The following is a 26,431-nucleotide window of genomic DNA, read 5'->3' as shown; positions in this document are numbered from 1 at the left end:
GCAATAGAAAACATGCTATCAATTGCTAATGAAAGAGTTATTATCGAAGGAAGTGAGGATAGGTCTGAGCCTCAAGGGGAAGAGTCTAAGACCTTGGTAGAAAGTAAAGAGCTTGCGCCTGTTGAACAATCGGTACATGACAATACTACTGCGGTACCTAATGAAGGACCTGATCCCTCCTCGGAGGATCTAACTCAGGGGTTCTCTCAAGAGCCCCACGTCAGTATTGATCCTGCTCCCTCTCCTCATTTTTATGATGAGCCTTTATCTGTGGTGGTGCCTAAGATGAAATGTATCTGGTGAAGAGAATGGGGATAGTGAAGAACATCTCGATGATATAGTTATTGCTAGCTTTATCCGAGCTAGATGTAGACCAGTTGTTAATCCAGAGCCAACTCCTAAGAAACCCACTACAAGGTTGCAAAAGAAGGAGGCTCTTAAGTCCGCTCTTAAGAAAAGCCAAGTCAGTCAAAGGAGGAGGAAATTGGTGAGGATGGGAAGGTTGTGCATGAGAAGGTAGTGCTTGTTGTCATTGTGGATGATGAAGTGGATGAGGATCCTTTACTCACAAACTCTCACATAAACACTCTCTCTCTCCAAGTCTAAAAAGAAATCTTCTATGAGTGTTGAGAGTCCAAACAAGCATGATGATGTCATCTTTAGTGAAAGTTTGGTAGAAAAATCTGGTGACAAGATAGTTGAAGGTGATATTTCTGGTGACAAGTTAGTGGAAGAGTCTGGTGACAAGGTGGTGGAAGAACTAGGTGAAAATTTGTCTGAGAAGATTGAGTCTGTGAAGTCTGTTGAGAAGGGAAAAGGTTCTTGCAAATCTGTAATAAGTAAAGTTGATACTGACGAGGAACTTGGTTCCTCCAAGAAGGCCAAAGTTGGTGATCCTCAGAGTGCTGGGAAAGAGAAATTGAAGAATCAAAAAGTGCTATGGGGCCCCACATTTTCCCCTAACATTTTGGAAGAGGTTGGATGCGACAATTGGTTGAAATTTGTGAGTAACAGTGGACATGCTTGTTTATAGGATATGCTCCCAAAGTATATAAGGAAGAAGCGCATAGCTACTATGCTGACTTCTTCAAAGTTCAAGATGACCATATCTACATGATGGTGAATGGGGTGGATTTTGTGATGGATTCTGCAGTGCTGGGGTCTATTCTGAATGTATCGGCTGAAGGGTTGTCTACTGTTCAAGGTTCCTGCACTTCAAATTTTGGATATGCTATAGTTAAGGATAAGGCAGTCCAGCAGGGGGAACAGGTGCACAAGAAGGCTCTCTTTCCAGTGTACCAATTGCTGTTTGAGATGGTGAATAAGGTTTTGCTCCCTCGTGTTGAGAGAAGGACCATGGCATCCAGCGCTGACCTGGTTCTCATGGAAGCGTTGGATGGCTTCACTACCTTTAACCTGCCTGGGATTATGATTGAACACTACAAAAAGTGGCAGAATTCAAAGATGGTAATCATGGGCTGCCTTATGGGTTCCTTCTTACCAAGGTTTTTGAGTTCTTCAAGGTCCCTCTGGGACAAGCTAAAGTGGGCACTAGGAAGCAAACTTTCTCCAAGACTACTCTCGAAGAATGTGAGTGTATTGATAAGGTTGGAGGAGTTAGAAGTACTTCTACCATCTCTCAACTGATCAATGCTCAAAATAGTGCTACGGAGGATATCAGAAAGTTAAAAGCAAGGAATGTTATTCTTGAGGGTCGGCTCAGTCAGCTTCAAGAGGCACCTAGTTCTCGTAGTTCCCAAAGCTCAAAGGTTACCCGTTTGACTAAGGAGAATGTTGATCTCAAGAAACAAGTGGAGGACCTGAAGGAGAAACTACTCAATGAGCAAATGTCGGCAAATGCATGAATGGATCTAGTTCTCCAAACTCTTGCCTCTGCCTCTAAGCCCTCTCCTTCTAGTGCTCCCTAGACAGTGTCCCCTTAGTGTCAAGTCTTAAGTGTCGGTCTTTTGTGCTAGTTTATGATGATGTTTATGGTACTTGTTTTCTCCTTTTATTCTGAATTGTTGATGGTTGTTAGCAACATTGAATCTGCTCCATGTTTTAAAATCCAAATTTTTTAATGGAAGTTTTTCCCTTTTTGTTGTATATGCCTTTCTTTTATGATCTGTTTTTAGTCATGTTGAGTGCACATAAGTGGCATGAGTTAACTCAAAGCTAGACTTCTTTTTGCTTAAAGTCTGTTATTGATCTTTTTATGATGCCAAAAGGGGGGGAAATAATTCAGGGGGAACATGATGGGAAACAAATTCAGGGGGAATACGGCAAATACCAATATCATTCTAGTTCTTATGGAGAACTTGAATTATAAAGTTTGTCATCATCAAAAAGGGGAAAATTGATAGGTTATATGTGTACCTCTGTTATAGTTTGATGATTTAACAAACTTACTAATAAGAACCAGATAAGGAATCTGATACACATCCTCAAGAACTTAAAGATCAACAAGTCTCCAGTTGGGGACACAGTTCAACTCTTCAGAGTCAAAGGAACAACAGAGGGAACATATAGCTACTAGTTCCAGAGGAGACTGTACAAGTCAACTGCCCCAGCTGTAAAGTTATTGTCTGCACACGCTACAGTACAGAAATAGTGCAATAGACAACTTTATGAAAAATGCCCTTTACCTAACTTGCTTACATCATTCAAAAGGATATCACAAATGAGTTAGTAACATCAAGCAAGGTAAAACAAATCACTTGCATATTCAAGAATTGATCAAGTATTCTCTCAAGTTATCCATCAATCTTGCAAGTGACTCTCTAAGGCATCAAGAACAAAGAACAACATAGCAATAGACCAGTTTCCCGTATTGAGTTATTATATGTCCTTAGTTGTGTTGTACCTTTGTTGAAGTTCTTTACTTGTAATTCCTACTTAGCTTAGTTAGAAGCATTACATAGGAAACCCTTTGTAAATCATAAACCCTTGTGTTTGTATCTTGGCTAGAGTTAGTCGAGTTGTAAAATCTTTGTAATAGAGTTATTACAAAGTGTCTTGTAATAGAGTGTAACAAGTTAGTAAGGGATTAAGAGGTTAATTCCTAGGATACATAGGTTGTAATCTAAAGGTGCTCAGTAGTGAAGTTGAAATCCTACAAGGGTAGGTCGTGGTTTTTTATCCCGTGAGCTGGAAATTTTTCACGTAAAATTCCTCTGTGTCATTTACTTACTACAGTGTGCATGTGTCTTGTTGAAACAAATAGAGAACCTGATTCTCTATATAGTTTGTTGGACCCTTAAATTCTATCACCTTTTTTGCTGAGTCAGTGTATTTACAGAAGAGCACGTGGACTTTTCTCCCTGACAACTGGAGGTAACTATGGTGCTAATCTAGCTAAAAATTTATATGAGGTTTATTTTTCTCATGTTCTTCTTCTGCTTCTCTTGGTAATATTGCTTGTTTACACACGTAAATGTTCTTCTTTCTCACAAATTTGTGCAACAAGGGATTTTACTCAGAAGAGTTGTACCATAATTGGTAATATAAGTTTTCCTCGATTAGTTGCCTTTTCTGCTATTTGATCACATCTCTCTCATAATTTCTCTATATCATGGGATTTCTCAGTTGTGTGATTTGTTGCATTTTCTTGTGTGAAAGGACTTGTCTTGGTGTAATGTATTGTAAGATTAGGATTTCTTTTTGGAAAAAATTGGTGGAGGGTTTGGAAATTTGAGAAATTGATAAAATTTGAAGTTTTATCAATAATCCAGAAAGAGGATTGTGATTCCTATAGTAATAGGCCCAAAGTTAAACACCTTCTCACTGTAAAACCTGCTTCGGCACTTTCATTTGTAGTGTTTATCGTTATTTTTGTTTGAACATTGTTATAGTATAGTAACATAAAATCGTCTTGGTATATAGTAACATAAAATCATCTTGGTATTCTGTTGTTCCCTAAATTCAGTCAAGATAGAGAAAGCTAAGGATCTATTAATCATAAAATGCATCAGTTGGCCATTGCAGATTGGAATTGCTCTTTATTCTAACTATTAACTATATAGAAGAGTGTTGTCATCTCTGCTTGCCGACATGAACGCAGTTAGGTATAGTATTTTCATCTGCCTTTTGTGCTATGAGAAATTTCCCGCGCTTCCGTACAGCAACAGCAACACGTAGCTAAATTTGGTTGACCATGTTGTCTATGAGATAACAATGCACAGAAAGCGGTAACGTGCGGAGATTTTTCCGCGTAACCTCTCTGTTGTCTCTTCCCCCGTGCCTCCCTATTTTCTGCTTTATTTCTCGATTTCAGTCCACCTATTCTCCTTCTGCCAATATCAATACCGCTGGTGAGGTTTTCTCCATTACTGCCTCCGTGAATTTTGACTGGAAGTGACATCTTCCCTGCTCGGCACCGTGTCTTCCCTACTCAAAGAGAATATATATTCAATTTGTTGACTTTCTCTTCTTGATCCATCCAAGTAGTTTATGATCTATGTTGTTATACCACATACAGACTTGACGCTGTATGACTTGAAAGCCTTAGCAACTGGGAAAATCGTTAATTAGTTGCGACCAAGACTTTTGCACTGATATATTTAATGCTCCCTACTAATTAATATTGCAAAGTGGGAGCACCTGTGAATATCAGGTTACTTACGGAGACGACAGCTCAATTTCTGGATACTTTGTAAAGGATTACATTCATTTTGATCAAGTGTCTGAAAATCTTAAAACCACATCAATGAATGGGTCAATAGCATTTGGGTAGTTTTCTCTTTATGATTTACAGCTATTTATGCTAAATGTTTCCAAATGAATTCATGATTGACTTGGATGACTACTATAGGGGAATCTGTTGTTCAATAGCTTTTCTTTGGTAGCCACTGTTTTACTTCATCGAGTTCTACTACCCTATCTTTTTTTTTTTCTTTTTTTTTGTCCAAACAATATTCGAAATCTGCTTGTGTTTACATAGATTCTGTTGCAGTTATTTGGTAAGAGAAACAAAAAACAAAATTTGTTTCTTACACCTGAAAAAAGATAGATTTGTTGTAGTAGCAGCATGTGGGCACCGCTGCTTCAAGTATAAATGAAACGTATATATGTTGCATTGCATATAATGTAGCTATTTAAATTTAGATGAAATTGCAATGGTTAATTTAAAACCTTTCTCTTGAGTTGGAGAACATGGGAAGGAGATTTTAAAAATAAGAATTATTTAATGTCTCAGTCTCAGCTATATCATCATAAATAAGTTCCCTACCGAGGAAACGTGAAAAGTAGTTTGATGCACACATTTGATTATATAAGTCATAAAGCTCTCTAAAACAGAGGTACCACTGGAATGGTAAAGCACTATATGTAGCGCGCGTTGTATCATGACTAATTTCATCAGTGTATAGAGTAAAAAGGCAGGTGCAGAAAAAAAAGGAAAAACTCTTCCTAATTCCTATCTCAACTTTCATGTATATTGTTTGCCAATCCTATTTTCGTTAAGTGAATGGACTATTAATGTATGGGTTTGTGAAACAATTTCAGTAGTATAGTCTAAGATCACCGGCCTGTTTTACTCATCACTGGTGAATTCAATACATTGCAGTTTCTGATGGCATGTAATATGTGTTTCTGCAATTCTGTATCCCGAGCATAATAAAGTTGTACTTCCAGATTAGATTGTTATATTAGCTTCTTCGCTATCTCCTTCCTTCCTTTTTCCTTTTTGATTAGGTTTTAACTTTTAACGCATATATGTATCATGATCAGAGCACCTTAATTATCCTTATGATATTAAATTCTCTTCAGCAGTGGAAATTCAATCCTTTCTTTTCTATAATATTATTTTTTTTGGTACATCTTATCAAGTATCGTAAAAGGCAAAAATATATAAATGATGTCAAATATATATCATGAAACTACCTTGCATCAGAAACGTAGGATATGACCCCTACCAATTTGGTAGGGTACTACTAAAATTTTATGATATTTAGATATAGAATAGAGAACACTATCTGCGTGGGAGTCTTATTTAGTACTTACGGTAATTCATTAAGATAAAATTTTACTTTATACTCATTAATTCCAAATTATTTATTCTTTAATGTTCAGGCCCAAACTATTTACTATTCCTACCCATGCGCCCAAAACTATTTACCCGCCCTTTGTTCTATTTGCACTGCCACTGTCTCACCAACCGCAATAAAGGGCTCCTTAATTTCAAATGCGTCCAGTTTTTAATCCATTTCCTTCTTTGTCAAGAGAGTTAGAATTCTTTACTTTTCTTTTTAGTTTTATTATCATAACTTCACTTTTAGTACTCTGCTATTTGACCTGCTTTAATTTAAGAACTTTTTTAGCCTGTGTCTAAAACGTGCGGCCATTATCATTAGGGGAAAGTTTGCATATGATCTCGAAGAAAACCAGTACTCCCATGTACTAGCTTTAAAGTGTATTTAAATATCCACCATTGTTGGGCTTGAAGCTTTTGAATTTAAAATTTTTATTTTGAAGATTTCTTGTTTGATTCAAAGTGGGTGCTGTTAAATATTGCTTATAATACCTTCTGGAAGTTCATACTGAAATTTGATAGCATTTGGAGTTGATTTATGGTGATTGAGATCAAAATTTTCAGCTGAAAATCGAAGAAGAACACAGCTACCCAATAGTATACTGCTACGGTATACAATATGACGTAGGAGTATATAGCTATACTCCAACAGTATACTATAGGAGTATATAGTTATACTGCAACAGTATACTATTAAGTATACAATATATTGTTATAGTATACTGTAATAATATGCAAGATACTCTAACAATATGTTGTAATAGTATACAATATACTATAATAGTATACTTATTACCCGTAAATTCACTTGTCTTTTCCCTTTTAATTTGCTTTAAACTTTTACCCAGCGTGGGAGGCAAACTAAAAATGCAATTTATATATATATATATATTAGTATGCTATATAATGTAACAGTATACTTTTACAATTAGATCCTTTTAGAATTTTTTGAAATTTTTATTGACAAATGATATTATTTCAGTTTAATAATTGAATTAATTTTTTTAACTCTTTGCGTACAATTGTATACCCTGTTGGTATAGCTATATACTATATTGGTATTATATGTTAGTTAACATTTTTTTATTGTATTAGCTACATTTAATTGGTACACAATTTGATTTTTCTTCAGTAATAATATAAAAAAAATAGTGAAACCAGTAAATGAAATTAAATTATGAAGAGAAAAAAATATAAAAAAAAAAAGAAGTTAAATGAAATTAGAAAAGAAAAAAAAAGAAGAAAACGAGAAAAAAGAAAAGGAGAAAAGAAAAAAAGAAAGAAATAAAAGAAGCATAGAAATAAAAAAGAATTGGAGAATAAAGACAAATTCCCCACAAAAACTACTATGGGTAGGAAATGTAATTAGTTTATGGATAAAAAAATAAATTGATAAATAAGGGTAAATAGTTTTGTTTTTGTGGGTAATTGTGTCAAAACTCCCATTTATTAATGGGAATTTGATCTCTTCGAAGCAGGAGAGAATTCATGGGTTCACATGCATTTTGTATTAACTTTTATTCAATATTGTATATCTACTAAGAAATTTCCTAAATATATCTCTCTATCTATACTATATTAAAAGCACGAAGACCCTTAGTGAAATGTCGTTCGCCTTTTTTATCCCTTAAAAATAGATTTTACACTAGACAAAATTGTCATTTAAATTATTTTCCTAATATTTAGGAGTTTGAAATTAGCTAAACTTTTAATTATTAAACCTTTCCTTATTTGAACTGTGTAGAAAATTTTAACATTAAATTTAACTGAACTTTCCCAACATATGTTCTCCTTAACATGTTCGATAATATTTTAGTTGTCCTAAACATGGTCTCCTCTTTTGCTTTTGCTTTTTCTATCCTTAATAACTAAAATAATCCATTAAATAATAATTTTATAGTAGATAAATTTGTTAACAACCATTTTACAAACAATTTTCATTTGACCAATTGAATCTAGGCATCAACACGAACTCTATCTTCTCATACAGAAAAAGCACTAACTCATCAACATAAATAATTGGAGGCATTGTCATATAGGACAAAATTATGAGAGGAATTCTAATCAATCTATTTCGAGAATATGGTGAAAAAAACTAATTAAAGAGATAAAATAAGGAATTTATCCATTATTTATTATTATTACTATTATAAAAGTGAGAGAACTAAAAATAATCAGTTGATAGATCCAAATGTCCACGAAAATTTGAACGATCATTTTATTCTTCAATCAAACATTATTCCTAAAATATTTTTGTATTAAAAAAATAATTTTACATTATAATAAGTACTACTATTAAATATAATTATTATTATTTTGCATAATATCTGAAAACTACAGTCAATAATTAAAATAAATAACTAAAAAAATATTTAAAAATATAAGAAAAGAGAGATAGAGAGAAAGGTGGTTGGCAAGAGTCAAACATCACTAATCATTCTATAAATACAAAAATTCAAAAATGAAATGTATGACTAACTTTTTTTACCTTTTGAAAGTAGAATTCTTATTTGATAAAATTATAATAGTTGTTAAATATGTAAAATAAGAATGAGATAATATTAAAAAATTGCATAAGAAAATTATTAGCTGTTTTCATGAAAATTGAGGGAAAATATAACTCTTTGAATTAACTAATTAGTAAAAAATTTATTTATAAAATTCATCATACAAGTAAATTTATTTTTCAAGTTGAAAATTAATTATTTAATTTTTTTAATAAGAAGATCACTAGCAGTGAAAGTTATTGACTATAGTATAGTATTAAGAGTGAAATTACCAAAAATAAAACTTGAAGCAATAAGGATGAAATAGCAAACAATAAAACATATTCTAAATTAAATGAATTGTCATTAATTAAACTTTTTCCCCAACAAATTACATCTTCCTATATTTGTTTTAATATATTAAGTTACTATTATAAAATATTCACTCAACAATAGTCATTTTTCGAATTTATGTCATACTAATAAATTTTTTTTCTATGCGGATCAACCTCTTCATTTTCAAATCTCTAAAAGACTTTTATCAACAAAAAAAATCTCTAAAAGACCAAACAAAATAATTTATTTAATTTGACAAATCTTTACAAAATCATGATAAAAGTATTTTCGTGTTATTTGTTTGTCTTCAGTATTAGGTTATAGAAATAACAATAATCTTTTGTACGATATTCTTGCAATAAGTTCTTATAACTTATACTTTTCTAATAAATTTTATTTTATAACTCGAACTCATTACTTAATAATATTTATACTATTATTTAAAATAATTTATTTATCGATATGAATTCACGCGCAAAGCGCGTACTCTAAGACTAGTATATATAATAATTTGAGGTCACTATGAGCAAAGGCGATGTAAGCACGTGATTTTTGACCCTCCCCGAGGATTTTCACATTTTTAGCGTGAATATGTGAAATTGGGTCCAATATAGTCATTTTAACTATTTTCACTTTATTTCGGCGCAAAAAGAAAATTTCAAAAATATATATATATAAATTTTAGTTTATGTATCTCTCAAAAACTTGAAAAATACAAAAATTGTACTTTATTTTGGTACTTTATATAAATTCGAAAATTACAAAAATATATAGTTCTATTAATGTTTGTAGTCATTATAATTTTGGAAAATACAAAAAATATTACTTCATATTTTTGTCTTTATTAAAGAACGAAAATTAAAAAAAAATAGTTCTATTAAGGCTCTATAGTCATTTTTAACTTTGAAAAATACAAAAATATTACCTCATATTTTATCCTAATATTTAAAAACGAAAATTACAAAAAATAGTTTTATTAATATTTTGTAGCTATTTTAAACCTTGAAAAATATTTAAAAAGATATAGTTTTGTTTAAATACTAGTCTTGTTTTTGGTAGTTATTTTGCTTACATAGGACTAGTTAAGCAACGTGTTCCTATTTCTCGGGTCCGGGCAAAAGAAATAATATTCGGGTTTAAACTACCCGGTTTTAGGCCTAATTTTCGGACCTAGCCCATAATAAACCGTGTCCATGACACATGGGGAACCCCACCACGCGTGGGGGACATATGCCTCGAACCCCACCACGCGTGGGGCTCATTTTCATGGGCATTGCATTACAAAAACACGGACAGAAAGCCAAGGACTTGGAGGATTTTTGGATTTGGAAAAAGGACTACTGTTCCTCTTTCTTCTTCAAAGAAGAAAGTAAGAAACCCTACGAAAACCAGTGAAACCATCCAGCTCCCCTCCCCTCGTCACCACTGTTCGCCACCTTCTTCCTCATCGTTACGACCACCAGTCCAAAACCAACAACCCGTCAGCCACCTTCCTCGTCGGAACTCCATCGTCGACCACGTCCAAACACCCAGCAAAACCCAGCAGCCATCGTCGACCACTATACACGACGACTTCCGTCGTTACTGTCCCCAACCCACTGTCCAAGCGCCAAACCCTCCTCCTCTCACCTTCACCATCATCGCAACCCAACTCCCTCCAGCTCCATCCTGTCCGACACCACCAAAACGACCAACGAACCAGTCGAAAACCCTACTCCAAACACCAACACCAAACAGGCCCGTCACCGTCCCCTCGACTTTGCTGTCGCCACCAGCTTCGTCGCACCCCCCGACCAGCAAAACCACCAGAACCAGTCCGCCATTTTCAGTCCGACGTCGTCAACCTCCAAGCAGTCGTAGCTGCGTTTCCGAGCAACGGTGGGTTGCTTCGATCCTGCTTGGCCGAGTTTTCCATTTTCCGTTGAGGTCGTCTTTGGTTCGTCGAGGTCCAGTACGTCGAGGTTGTTGTCCGAGGTTTCGTCGCGGGTCCAACGCATCGGACGATAATATCAAGTAGGTCATCTCTGTCCATGTCCTTCATATTTGTTGTTTAGTAACATGAACATGTGTTCGTTGATATACAATCCTAGTTCATGCGAATAGTATGCAAATGAGCGAGACATATTCACATGATGTTTGTAAGTTGCTATTCCTTGTTAATTAACTCCGTATGATATTGAAATTTGTTCGGGAATGTATTTCTTTTGTTCCGTCATGTTAAGTAGTTATTCGGCATTTTGTTTCTTCACGCTCAGATTGTTGTTATCTCAATGTTTGTCTTAATAGTTGTTTGAACATGTAGTAGCAATGTTAAAATCATAGTAGTAATTTAATCCCGCGGAAAAATACTCGTTTCATCAAATAAGTTTAATCTACGATCCATGACCTCGCGAAATAGCAAAGAAATGTAGCCATTTTAGCCTTGTTTTTTTTAAAAAAAAAATAATATAAAAAATATATATAAAAATAAATATAAATAAAAAACAAATAAATAAATAAACAAATAAAAAAGAGACGAGCTTCGCTAAATAAAAATGTACAAATTGCGGAGCCCTCGCAAAATATATGTATTAAATACTTAGATTCCGGGACGGGCCGTTTAGTAAATTTCACGGCCCTACCCCAAAATAATAATGCGCTAGTTGCTTTAGGCGCGCCTTTAATAATGTTATCTCCCTAAACTCGGGTGCACATTTATGTGACCCAAATCCAAATCTCAACGGAGTCGAAATATGTCTCTAGTCACGGGCGCATTGATTGTGGCGTGGCCCGAGATGCATTTCCATGACGTTGTAAATTGCTTTTAATAATAAATGAGACGAGCCTCGACAAACAAAAATGTAGAAGCTGCGGGGCCCTCTAAATGCATATATATTAAAAATACTTAGAATTCGGGACATGCCGTTTAGCAAATTTTACGGCCTTCCCCAAAATAACAATACGTTAGTTGCCTTAGGCGCGTCTTAATAATTTATTTTTCTTAATTCGGGTGCACATTTATGTGACCCAAATCCAAATCTCAACCGAGTCGAGATATATCAATAACCACGGGTGCATTGATGTAACGTGGTTCGAGATATGTTTTCACGACGTTGCAAGTCCTATAAAAATAACAGTGAATGATAAAAGCGGTTAAAAGATAAAATTGGCACATAAGTTCATACTTGTATAAAATCAGATAATCAAGCCGAATATAACAATTGAGCGACCGTGCTAGAACCACGGAACTCGGGAATGCCTAACACCTTCTCCCGGGTTAACAGAATTCCTTATCCTGATTTCTGGTACGCAGACCATAATATAGAGTCATTCTTTTCCTCGATTCGGGATTAAAATTGGTGACTTGGGACACCCTAAATATCCCAAGTGGCGACTCTGAAATAAATAAACAAATCCCGTTTCGATTGTCCTTTAATTGGAAAAAACTCCCCTGCGCCCCCCGGGCGCGGAAAAAGGAGGTGTGACAGCTCTGGCGACTCTGCTGGGGATTATTTGACCCAGAACCACCGGTTCAGGGTTAAGAATTCGAGCTTAGAATAATTGTTATTATTTGGCTTTATTTATTATCTGATTTTATTACATGTTTTGAGCCTAATGTGCTAAATACTGCTTTTACCGCTTTGATATTATTTGAACTGTACATATAAACTGTGCCGAAACCATTCACTTCTTACCTCCGGGGAGAAGCTCGCTGGTCGAGACTCCCTATTCTGTTAGTGTCAATACCTGAAATAAGAAAGAGGTCGGATAAGTTACAAAGCCGGACGATCCCGCGGGTCCCCGGTACGTAGCCCCCTCCTCGACTCGAGTTGTCCGCTCGGGTACACAGTCTAGAACAAATACCCAGGTTATGAACCTAGAATAACTCAGCTTCATGCCGGATCCCTAGTAGGAACGTTTGTTTGCATCACGTGCATTTAACTTTGGAGGCTCAACACAGGGGTTGGGTCTGTCTAGGACAGGTGTACCAAAAATGGAAATGACCATCCTGATGCATCTTACTTGCTACTACTTGCGCATTTATTTGATTCAGACTTGTGTGTTGACTGTCTTGTGAATATCAGGAATAACATTTTGAAATGCGAAAAAAAAAGGAAATAGCGGTTAGAGAATTGATTGCTTATTTTTGAATAAAACCAAATGCCCGAATACTGTCAAAACTCTGCCGAAATCTTAAGAAAATGAGAAAAAAAAATGTTTAGTTTGTTTAAAAGGAAAAATATAAAAAAAATCATCATTGTTCTGTTTTGTTTTTCAAAAAAAAAAATAGAAAAGAAAATAGTTTGTTTTGCCATGAAAAGAGTCTTATTTTTTTTTTTTTAAATGTTTTTTATTTGTTTATGAAAATGCAAAAATAAAAAATAATAAAAGAGTCTTTCTTTATTTGTCACAAATATATATGTATATATATATATAAATCCAAAAAGTTTTTTTTAATTTCCAAAAAAATATATATGTCTTTATTTGTTGCAAAAATATTTGTCTTGCCAAAAAGTCTAGAAAAGTTTTTAGACCCCCAATTTTCAAAACACAAAAAAAATCCAAAAATATTTTCCATTATGGACTTCTTTAGAAAGTCTTTCTAATTGTTTTTTTTTAAATAATAATAATAATAAAAAAAATCCGAAAATATTTTGATTCTTCTTTCAAAATTGAAAAGAAAATTCAAAATTCAAAAAAACATTTTGAGAAGCATTTCTTTTATTAAAGGTAAAATTCCGAAAAATATTTTCTTCTTTTCTTTAGAATAAAAAAAAACGAAAATTCAAAAAATATATATCTTAGAAGTCTTTCTTTTAAAAAAGGAAAATCAATCAAAAAAAAATACTTCCTTTCTTCTTTCAGAGTAGTTCTTTCGCAAAATTAAAAAAAAAAAAAAAAGAAGTTAGTTCATCTACTCTTGATTGCCCGAACTACGCGGGTTTGATTCTCACCGGATGTGAGATACGTAGGCAACCCTCATCGGGTCCAACCCCACCTTCAAAAAAAAAGAAGAAGGAATGTTTTATGCTTTTCGTTAATTTGTTTGTTTGTTATGAATGAAAAATAATAGTCTATTTGATTGTTGTGGGAAAAATAATAAAAACAAAAAATATAGAAAATGGAAAAGGGTCCTCTCAAAATTAGTTTATTTCGCCCGAACTACGCGGGTTTGATTCTCACCGGAGGTGAGATACGTAGGCAACCCTCATCGGGTCCAACCCCACCTTTTGCTAAAAAGCCAAAAAACAAATAATAATAATAAAAAAAAATACATGTCAAATTTTAGTTTTGTCATAAAGAAGTCGGGTGACGCTGTTTTATCAAGACATAGCCGAATGTTCCCGAAAGGGACGCCGGAAGGCTGACTTTGCATAAACAGCCACTTTTTGGGTCATGTTTTGGATTTGGTCCAATTGGCCCACACAGCCTTAAAAATCTTCGTCCCCGAGACGTTGAAAGGCCGTGCTTGCAATATTGAGTTTTCTAATTTGAAAAAATGATAAAAAGAGTCATAAATAAGTCAGGTGATGTTGTTTTGCCATAAATAGCCGAATGTTCCCGAAAGGGACGCCGGAAGGCTAACTTTGCATAAATAGCCACCTTCGGGTCATGTTTAGGATTTTTGGTCTAGTTGACCCACACAGCCTTATAAATCTTCGTCCCCGAGGCGCTGAAGGGTCGTGTTTGCAATACCAGGTTTTTATTATAAGTTGAAAAAAAAAACAACTAGTCAACGGTCAGGTGAATACCGTTCAAATTTTGTCATAATAAGTCGAGCCAGCTTCGGCCGCATCTTAAACCGTTCTTGCCGAAATAGCCTTAGAGTTGTAAGCACGTGATTTTTGCCCTATATGAGAATTACTCCCAAAAAATTCAAAAATAAAATGATTTTTCTTTGGTGTACAATTTTGTGATATTTTGAAGAATTATTTGTATTTGTCTGTGCGTGTTTATTCGCTAAATTAATAAAAAATACAAAAAAATGTCGCATTTTGCATGTAGGATTTAATTCTACAATTGTTAGTAATTAAAATTGTTTTACAAAAATTAAAAATTACAAAAATAGGCATCGTTTGCATTTTTAGCATTTAATGTCCAAATATACAATTTTATGCTTAATTAATACTTAATTGTGCGTTAATTGTTATTGGGAGTTAATTTGCGCCTTTATAACTTAATTTAGTTCTTAATAATAGTTTAAGTATTTTTATAATTTAGTTTTAGAAAAATAAAAGAAGAAAAGAGAGCGAAAATATAAAGAAAGTCGGAATTGAGCCTCTTCTTCAATTTCAAGTTATAGGCCCAAAAAATGGCCCAATCTTCCCTACGACCCAGTCCATTTCGAACTGGGTCGACCCAGTCCATTAACCCAACACCCCTTCTTCATTTTTGTCCAACACAAAACAAAACCAAAAAAAAAAAAAAAAAAGTGAATTATCACTATTAATAGTTTTATTTTTTGTTTTTTTTTATATATAAAAAAAATCCGAAAATATTTTATTTTATTTATTATTTTTATTTTAAAAAATATATATATATATATATATATATATATATATAGTAATTTCGGAAATGATTTTAAAAAAATAAAAAATAAAAAAATAAAAAAAAAGTAAAAGAATGTAGAAATTTTTTTTTAAAAAAAAGTAAAAAGTTTTAAAAAATTTAAAAGTAAAAGAAGGTTGGAATTAAAAAATAAATATAAAGATATCTGAAAATTTAATAAATTTAAAGTAATTGAAAGTAGCATTTTTAAAAGAAAAAGAAAAGATAGTGGTTTATTTTTTAAAGAAAAGTTAAATAAAGTGAGATTCTCTTTTAAAAAAAATAAAAAGTGGGATTTTAAATAAGATAAAGTAATTAAAGTTGGAATTTTAAAAATAAAAGTAAATAAAGGTGGGATTTCTTTTTCTAAAAAAATAAAAGCAATTTGTAAGTGGGATTTCTTTTAATTAAAAAAATAATAAAATAATAAAAAACAAATCTGAAAATTTCGAAAATTTTGCTATAAATAGAAGAGAAAATTTAGGAAGAAGGGTGGGAAAAAAAGAGGAAAAACTAGATAGAGAGAAGAAAAAAAGAGGGGGCGGAGTGAGAAGTATACACCCGATATACATTCTGGATACACTGAATATACAGGGGCAGAATTCATTTTGGAGAGTTTTGAAGTTGAAAAAGAATAGTTACTGTTTCATTGCCTCGCTTAAGATCTGAAATAGTCAGAACCTTCCTGCCTTTTACTTCTTCTCTATACTTGGAGTCGTTTATAGTCTCCTGGGTTTTCTACTATTCCTACTGTTACTGGTCTATTCCTGTGTTGCTGGACTGTCGTTGTTGTGCTACATTGTTACTACTGTTGCTGCTTCTCAGCTTCATCTTCTCTTGTTTTCCAATACCAGGTACACGAATGTAATACTAGTTATTGCAAGCTAAAAATGTGGAAGCATGAATACATATGAAGAATCGAATTTTGAAGTTTTAATTTCGCTTTTTCTCTGTTCCTTTTATTGATTGTATTTAGGCTATTTTATGTATTATTGAATAATAATTGGAATAAGAGAAAATAACATAAGTTAGTCTTTAATGAATCGGCTTGGCAAAACGGGTTAATTCACTAGCTATGAAGGTTCTAAGATTATCAACAGTAGGTTAATTGTGAACAAGTACTTAAATTTAGCTAAGGCATGAATTTGAACTAAATTTCGTGAATTAGGTATTAAGGCTTGATTTGAGTTCAAACAAAATTAGAAGAACGTTTAAGTCTAATAAACTTTCTATTAAGCTTTAGTATTATGGTTAAATCCAGTTTCAAATGGTTGTGAATAATTAATTTCAATAGTTTTTTTATATATATAACAATGCGAGCTTCAATCTAACTATATTTGATTCTTTTGAATATTAGTTGTCAAATTTTTATTTTATTTATAATTTCGAATTTTTTTAGTAAAATTCTTGTTCATCAATATTTGTATTAATATAGCAATTAGTATGCCATGCTTTCTTAAATAAAAAAAAGCTCGTAATTAATTAGGATTTTCTTTATTTATTTTAGAGACTAATTTTAATAGAAAAGATGTAGTCGCTTTAGGATTTGTCCATTTAAAATAAATGAGATGAGCCTCGCCTAGTAAAATATATAGATTGCGGGGCCCTCACAAATGTATGTGTTAATTACTTAGAACTCGGGATCGGCCGCTTAGCGAACTTCACGGCCTTTTCTCAAAATAACCCTGCGCTAGTCGCTTTAGGCGCGTATTTAATAATGTTATCTCCTTAAACTCGGGTGCACATTTATGTGACCCAAATCCAAATCTCAACGAAATCGAAATGTGTCTCTAATCACGGGTACATTGATTGTGACGTGGTCTGAGATGTATTTCCATGACATTGCAAATTCTTTTTTATAATGAATGAGACGAGCCTCGACAAACAAAAAATGCACAAGCTGCGGGGCCCTCTAAATGTATATATTAAAATACTTAGAATTCGAGGACAGGCCGTTTAGCGAATTTTACGGCCTTCCCCAAAATAACAAGACGCTAGTTGCTTTAGGCGTGCCTTTAATAATTTATTTTCCTTAACTCGGGTGCACATTTATGTGACCCAAATCCAAATCTCAACCGAGTCGAGATATGCCAAACAACTACGGGTGCATTGATGTAACGTGGTTCGAGATATGTTTCCACGACGTTGCAATTCTCGTAAAATAATAACAATAAGTAAGAAAGCGGTAAAAAGATAAAATTTTGCATATAAGTTCATATTTGTATAAAATCAGATAATCAAGCCGAATATAACTGTTGAGCGACCGTGCTAGAACCGCGGAACTCGGGAATGCCTAACACCTTCTCCCGGGTTAACAGAATTCCTTATCCGGATTTCTGGTGCGCAGACTGTAATATGGAGTCATTCTTTTCCTCGATTCGGGATTAAAATTGGTGACTTGGGACACCCTAAATCTCCCAAGTGGCGACTCTGAAATAAATAAACGAATCCCGTTTCGATTGTCCTTTAATTGGAAAAAACTCCCTTGTACCCTCGCGGGTATGTAAAAAGGAGGTGTGACAGCTCTGGCGACTCTGCTGGGGACTTGGCCCAGAACCACTGGTTCAGGGTTAGAAATTCGAGCTTAAAATAACTGTTATAGTTGGCTTTATTTATTATCTGATTTTTACAGGTTTATGCTTAATATGCTAAATGATGCTTTTACCGCTTTAATATTATCTGAATTGTGTATAAAACTGCTACGAAACTCTTCTTCTTTCTGAGTCTTCTAAATTTATGGTGTACACGTGCGCGTGACCCACCTTTCTGTTAGAAGTCATACCAAATAAGACGAAGTTGGGACAAGTAACTAGGCCGGGCAGACTTTCGTGCTCCCGGTACGTTGCCCCCATTTCGGCTCAAGCTGTCCACTTGGGTAAGCCAGGGCTAGAACAATATGCCTCAGGTTTTTTTTCACTTAGAATAACTCAGCTTCATGCCGGATCCCTAGTAGGAACGTTTGTTTGCATCACGTGCATTTGACTTTGGAGGCTCAACACAGGGGTTGGGTCTGTTTAGGACAGGTGTACCAAAAAATGAAAATGACCATCCTGATGCATCTTACTTGCTGCTATTTGCGCATTTATTTGATTCGGACTTTTGTGTTGACTGACTTTTGAATATCAGGAATAATATTTTGAAATTGAAAAAAATAGCGGTTAGGGAATTGATTGTTTATTTTTGGAAAAAAAAACAATGCCCAAATAACTGTCAAAACTCTGCCGAAATTTTGAGAAAATGAAAAAAAAATATTTTATTAGTTTGTTTTATTAAAAGCAAAGGAAAAATAGAAAGAAAAAAAAAGAGTCGTTGTTCTGTCTTGTTTTTAAAAAACAAATTAGAAAAAAAAATAGTTTGTCTTGCCATAAAAAAAAATGAAAATGAAAAAAAGTCTTGTTTTAAAATGAGTTTTTATTTATTTATTTGTGTAGATACCAAAATAAAAATAACTAATAAAATAAAAAGAGTCGCGTCGAAAGTGGTTTTATTATTTGTTGCAAATATGTATATATATAAAAATCCAAAAAAGTTGTTCTTTATTTCCAAAAAATGTATATATATCTTTATTTGTTGCAAAAATATTTGTCGTGCCAAAAGTCTAGAAAAGTTTTTTTTAGACTCTCAATTTTCAAAACAAAAAAAAAATCCAATTTTTTTTTTCCGTTATTGACTTCTTTAGAAAGTCTTTTTAATTATTAAAATATATATATATATATATATATATATATATATATATATATATATATATAATAAAATAAAATAAATTCGAAAATATTTTCCTTCTTCTTTAAAAATTGAAAAGAAAATTCAAAATTCAAAAAATATTTTTTTTAGAAAGCGTTTCTTTTATTAAAGGTAAAATTCCAAAAAAAAAATATTTTCTTTCTTCTTAGAATAAGAAAAAAAATATCTTCCTTTTACTTTTGAAATTCTCAAAGTTCAAATCAAAAGAAAAGGAATTCTTAGAAATCTTTCTTTCAAAAAGAAAATCAATCAAAAATCCAAAAAAAAATATAAAAATACTTCCTTTCTTCTTTTAAAGCAGTTCTTTTACAAAAAAAAATCATAATTTAAAATCAGTTTATTTACTTTATTCATGACCGGCCCGAACTACGCGGGTTTGATTCTCACCGGATGTGAGATACGTAGGCAACCCTCATCGGGTCCAACCCCCATTTTTGCTAAAATAGCCAAAAACCAATAAATAAATAAAAAACATGTTAAAATTTTAATTTTTTTTCATAAATAAGTCGGGCAGTGTCCAGCCTCCACTTTTTGCTAAAACAAAATAGCCAAAAAAAAATATGTCAAATTTTAAGAGTCATAAAGAAGTCGGGTGACGTTGTTTTATCAAGACATAGCCGAATGTTTCCGAATGGGACGCCAGAAGGCCGACTTTGCATAAACAACCACCTTTTGGGTCATGTTTAGGATTTTGGTCTAGTTGACCCACACAGCCTTAAAAATCTTCGTCCCCGAGGCGCTGAAAGGCCGTGTTTGCAACACCAGGTTTTTATTGTAATTTAAAAAAAAATAAAAATAAATAGTCGGCGGTCAGGTGAATACCGTTTGAATTTTGTCATAATAAGCCGAGCCAGCTTCGGCCGCGTCTTAAACCGTTCTTGCCGAAATAGCCTCAGAGTATCTTTCAGTTGTCGAAAGGCTATTTTCGTAAAAGAACGGACAAGTGTGTAAAGTGTCATAAAATATTCCTCTCCGGCCTCAAAATTTGGACGGGGCCACATTTGCAAAAATAACCGTTTGGTTGCATTTGTCAAACGGAGAAAGGAAGCTGACCGTTTGTTTTGGAGTTTGTAAAACTTTTGATTATAATATGTGGATCGTTTGATTTTCTAGTTTGTAGGTCATTTTTAAACCTTTGAAACCCAATTTGAAAATAGAAAAAAAAATGATTAGTATTGCTTATCTTTTATTGGTCCGAACTACGCAAGGTCTGATTCATGCGGGGGCATGATACGTAGGCAATCTCTATAAGATTCGACCACCACAATAAAATATATATAATAAAATAAAATAAAATATAAGTGAATAAAATTTTCAAGAAAACTGGGACGACACAAGCAGTCGAGCAAATGCATAATAGAAAGGGGATATTTGTCTAGGAGCATTGCATCTCAACGTGTAATTATATATGTGTTAAATTCTCAAAACTAACAAGTTTGTTCATTTCCAGAATTCAAGCAGTTAGTTTCTCTAAAGAGTATACTGGCATATTATCATTATCACACGAGATCAAAAGGACGAATACCCGAAAGTATGTCTATCCCAGATGTTGACACAGGTATTGAGCTAGAGGAGATGGATGTCGGGAAAATGAAAGAAGAGATGTTTAAACTCAAACAGCAAATGGCTGAAATGTACCAGGCTTGGTCTACAGGGCAGTTACCCCTATCTTACCCAACTAACCCTGCTCCATCAATGACCCAAACTCAGGATAATATTACCACTGAATTATCCCCAAATTTCCCCATTTACCAACACTACCGAGGAACCACCTCTCAAACACCGCAGTCTCCACCTCCAAAACCAGTTTCATACTTTCCTCCACCTGTGACTCCTGTTTTCGTAGCACCTCCCCCGGCTACATTCCACAAATCTCCTAGTGAGCCTACATTCCAGGCCCAGGACAACCAATATTACCCCCCGGAGCCCACCCTCAAAGCCTCCGAAATCCATTCAACTGCTCCTCGTTTTGATATCCCAACCGAAATTGACAAGCCAGCCAAAAATGCTGAACAAGAAGAAATGTTCAGGAAGGTCAAAAGTCTAGAACAATCATTCCGAGACATGCAGGGATTAGGTGGGCAAGTCAGTGTAGCTTACAAGGATTTGTGCTTGTTCCCAAATGTACAATTACCAGTTGGTTTCAAGATGCCTAAATTTGACCTATACAATGGGCACGGCGACCCAGTAGCCCACTTAAGGGGTTTCTGTAGCAAGATGCGAGGAGCTGGGGGAAAGGATGAATTATTGATGGCTTACTTCAGTCAAAGTCTAAGCGGATCAGCTTTGGAGTGGTATACACGCCAGGACCATGGGAGATGGTACACCTGGGATGACCTGGCACAGGCATTCGCATACCATTTCCAATACAATCTGGAAATCATCCCAGATAGATTATCTTTGACAAAATTTGAGAAGAAACATAATGAAAGTTTCAGAGAGTATGGTTTTCGGTGGAGAGAACAGGCAGCAAGAGTGGATCCTCCTATGAAGGAGAGTGAAATGGTAGACTACTTCCTCCAAGCCTTGGAACCAACTTACTATGCCCATTTGGTTTCAGCGGTAGGGAAATCATTCAACGAGGTAGTGAAGATGGGAGGTATGGTGGAAGAAGGCCTCAAGACAAATAAAATTATGAGCTATTCAGCAATTAAGGCAGCTACTCAAGCTATTCAAGGCAGGGTAGGAGAAATCGGAAGAAAGAAGAGAGAGGAAGCAGCGGTAGTTGGTTCAGGAATTTGGTCGGGACCCAGAGGTTCACCGCCTTACTATAATCAACAACGACCTCGCCAATCAACTTACCACCACAATTCATCCCAATACTACTATCACCTTACAGAGCCCCATTCTTCCATTAACCAAGCCCAAACATATACTCAGCCTCCGGTTCGCTCGCAATGGCGCGCACCGGCTCCCCAGAACACACATACACCACTGCAAAACACCTATTCACCACCAAGAGCCTACAAGAACCCTCCAGGGGTAGGTTTCCGGGGAAATCAGGCTTTCAGAAATGAAAAAATACAAAGAACATTCACTGAGTTAGGGGAAACCTATACTGCCGTGTTCCACAAATTAAGGCAGTTAGGCTTGTTGAGTCCTGTTGAGCCCAGATTGCCAAATCCCTTTCCCAAAAATATGGACCACTCGGTAAGCTGTGAGTATTGTTCGGGGGCTCTCGGTCATGATACCGAGAAATGTTGGAAGTTGAAACATGCAGTACAAAATCTTATTGACACCAACAAGATTGAGGTTCAAACACCAGAGGCACCCAACATTAATCAGAACCCGTTGTCGGCACAACTTGAAACCCACATGATTGAGCTAATGCACGAAGGAGGGAAGCTAAAGAAACCCTCACAAACAGTGATGATGATCCGTGTCGGTTCAAAATAAATGTTAACCAGTGGGAAAACGGTGGTATAGTTGGAAAAGGTGGATAACAAGCCAGTTATGGTGTTGGGAAAAGGGTCCAATGAGGCAGATGTACAGTTTGTGGGGTTGAAAGCAAAAATCAACAATTGAATGGCTACTCCTCTTCCTATACGAAGGGAGTCTTGGTAGTGGGCTCTGATTTTCTTTTTTGTTGTCTGGATTATTCCAGGGTTGTAATCCAAATCTTTCTTGTGCTCGCCAAAGTGTGAAACCTTGCTATCCCGTATTTTAATAAAGTGAAAGTTTTTTTTTCCCTCATTCCTTATTTGTTTTAATTTTTCTTCTTATTTTTGTCTTCTGAACAGTTCTCTTTCTACTGATTCTAATGACATGGCATGCACGACGGATCTTCAACCTAGTCTAAAAAAAGAAATCAATCAATCTGATTTCGAACTTATAGTACAAGATTGTGATGATAAGTCGGAATACGATGAGGACTAAGCCTTCAGAAAAATTAACAGAGAGTTGAGCCAAGTTTAAAAAAAAAAAAAAGAGCCCAACTCAAATGACACGGAAGCCGTCAATCTAGGGGATGCGGATGACATCAGGGAAGCTAAGATAAGCATCCACATGGAACCAAACATCAAGGAAGAACTAATCAAAGCACTTACTGAATTCAAAACATTTTGCATGGTCATACGACGACATGCCGGGCTTAAGCACCAATCTAGTGGTTCAAAAATTGCCCACTGACCCAGCATTACCCCCCGTCCAGCAAAATTCAGGAAGATCAAAACCAACGTGAGTGGGAAGATTAAGGAAGAAGTGACCAAACAGCTGAATACTAAGGTTATTCGGGCCGCTCGATATCTTGATTGGTGGGCTAATGTGGTGCCAAAAAAAAAAAAAAAAACGGAAAATCCGAGGTATGTGTTGATCATCGCAATCTAAACAGAGCAAGCCCGATGCTTTATGATCCACAGATATCGAAGGGAAATGCGTCGACATGGCTATCAATTCTGACGCAGTTAAGAGATATTATGATTTCTGGTAATTGTAATTGTTGTTTGTTTGTACTTAGCATTTATCAGAGAATGAAATGACGGAGGCAATTCTTTCTTCTATCCAAACACTTTGACCTTTGCTTCCCCTTTTGAGCCTTATTTACTCTTTCATACCCCTCTTTTGGAATCTGTAATGAAAACGAAAAAAGTAATGATAATAAGAACAAAAGAAAAGTCAAGAAAAAAAAACAAAGGAATGGGAACTACGTTTGACCTGATTCCTCAAAGAAGGATACGTAGGTGCCTCACGGCTCGGTCATAGTGTAACATAGTGTGCATAAGGTAACATATTGTGACAAAATAAAAATCCCCAAGCAAGAAAAACTGGGGCAGAAGTTGGCGCTTGTAATTTTGGCAAGAAAGTTTGATTCCAAGAGTTGTACTATTTTACCCCTAAAAATTATTTTTGAACTTTTGATACCCCCTTCTCCTTTCAGCCATTCATAAAAATCCCTATTGATGTCCAAAAAAGACCTCCCGATCAGTATCTGAGAAGTGCTAAGTCAATGCAAATGGAAGTCGGGAATAACACTCTGATCCCCAGCAAAGAAGAAGATCATAAGCTGGAACTGAATTGATAGCCGAAAGAATCCCCAACAGAGAGAGTCATATCGGCAACACTCCAATTCCCAGCTGAAAAATAAAATAAAATGAGAGAGTCTTATCGGTGAAAACCTTCACAGGCACCATAAGGCGACAGGAGTTGAGAGAAATGAGAGAGTCTTATTAGTGAAAACCCCTCGAAGGGCACTATGAGGCGACAAAACAAGATTGGCGGGAAGGATCCGCAAAGAGTTGAGTGCCTGTTTATCCCCAGCAACATGAGGCCGTCTGGAAGGTTGATTGATACAAATAGACTGGGTTGATTAATCCGGAATGCGCGACATGATCGTTGGAATCGGTTATATCATTCAGATAAGTTCTTTTCTTTCCTTTTCCCTAGCATTTGTTCAGAAAGACTTCTTCTTTTTTCTATTTTTTGAAATCATCACTTTTTTATTTCTTGGTTTAAAAGACTTACCTTCCCAGCAGTTTGTTTTTGAAAAGGATTTTCAGAGCTTACTACCAGTTGCCAAAATGATGCAAAGCAAAATGCGAATAGGACACGCCAAATATAAGGCGATAAAGAGAAAAGAAGTTGGTCGCAAGACCAAATGATGAAAGGGACCTAGATCCCAATAGGACCAAATTTCCAGGGGAAGTTGGAGAAAAACAGGAAAACAACAGTTGAGAAAATTGTGGACCTAATTCCAAGAGGGCCCCCGACAGATCATCGAGATGTAGGAGCATCCCCAACAGATTTTCGACCAAGTTCCAAGAGGGTCGGACAACATAGAGTGGGGAAGGGAGAAAGGGAAAAAACCATCCCAGTAGGAGTATCATAACCAACCACCGGGTTTTTAAACTAACAAATTTTGTTTGGTTTGAAACAGGTAAATGGAATGGCAGTGAAGACCATAAGGGAAAATGCAAACTGGGGCAGAAAATTTTCTTTTCAGTTAGAAAATTTTCTGGAAATCAGGTACCCATTTGGGGAAGAATAAAGATAGCACCAATGAAGTGGTCTTTGAACCAGGGTTTCCCCCAACATAATAAGCTTCCAATGGAGGAAGTTGATCCCCAGCAGACAAAACAAAGAGATGACATTTGTGCTCAGAAAAGCAAAGAGCCATTATCCTCCCCAGCAGCTTCCAGAAGAATGAAGCATCAATTTGAAGGGATAAAATTCCCCAGCAGCGTTATCCTCAACAACGTTATCCCAAAAAGATAACACTTTTATCCCCAGCAGTGTTAAGAAAAAAAAAAGAAAAAAGAAAAAAAATTGAATTTAAAGGAAGGAAAGAAAGGAGACTCCCCCAGTGGTATTATCCCCAGCAATCAGGCATCCACCTGGAGAACAAGGATGAGTAGTTGAAGTATTAGTAATCAGGCATCCACCTGGAGAACAAGGAAGAGCAATGAAATATCAGAAATCAGGCGTCCACCTGGAGAACAAGGAAGAGCAATGAAAGAAACAACAATCAGGCATCCACCTGGAGAACAAGGATGAAGAAAAGAAATAGCAATCATCTGGAGAACAAGGATGAAGAACTGAATTAGCAGTCAGGCGTCCACGTGGAGAACAAGGAAGAACAGTTGAAATATCAGAAGTCAGGCGTCCACCTGGAGAACAAGGAAAAGCATCAAAACTGGGGCAGAAGATTTTCTGCCATGGTCGAAAATTTTCTCAGAAGAACAAGGAAATCAATTCAAGTTTTAAGAGATAGCAAGACAACAAGATTTGGAGAAAAACAGTCGGAGGTAAGACAATTCCAAGATGTTGAAAATGGGATCATCCGCCCTCGAATAGGATATTTGGGTTCATCCACCCTCGAATAGGATATTCTGGGTTCATCCGCCCTCGAATAGGATATTCTGGGTTCATCCGCCCTCGAATAGGATATTTTGGGTTCATCCGCCCTCGAATAGGATATATTGGGTTCATCCGCCCTCGAATAGGATATTTGGGTTCATCCGCCCTCGAATAGGATATTTTGGGTTCATCCGCCCTCGAATAGGATATTTGGGTTCATCCGCCCTCGAATAGGATATTTTGGGTTCATCCGCCCTCGAATAGGATATATGGGTTCATCCGCCCTCGAATAGGATATTTTGGGTTCATCCGCCCTCGAATAGGATATTTTGGGTTCATCCGCCCTCGAATAGGATATTTGGGTTCATCCGCCCTCGAATAGGATATTTGGGTTCATCCGCCCTCGAACAGGATATTTTGGGTTCATCCGCCCTCGAACAGGATATTTGGGTTCATCCGCCCTCGAATAGGATATTTGGGTTCATCCGCCCTCGAATAGGATATTTGGGTTCATCCG

This window comes from Nicotiana tabacum, chromosome 5 (genome assembly GCF_000715075.1).
Source record: "Nicotiana tabacum cultivar K326 chromosome 5, ASM71507v2, whole genome shotgun sequence".
In the NCBI taxonomy this organism is placed as follows: domain Eukaryota; kingdom Viridiplantae; phylum Streptophyta; class Magnoliopsida; order Solanales; family Solanaceae; genus Nicotiana; species Nicotiana tabacum.
The sequence above is the reverse complement of the archived record's forward strand: the minus strand, read 5'-3'. Positions refer to the sequence as shown.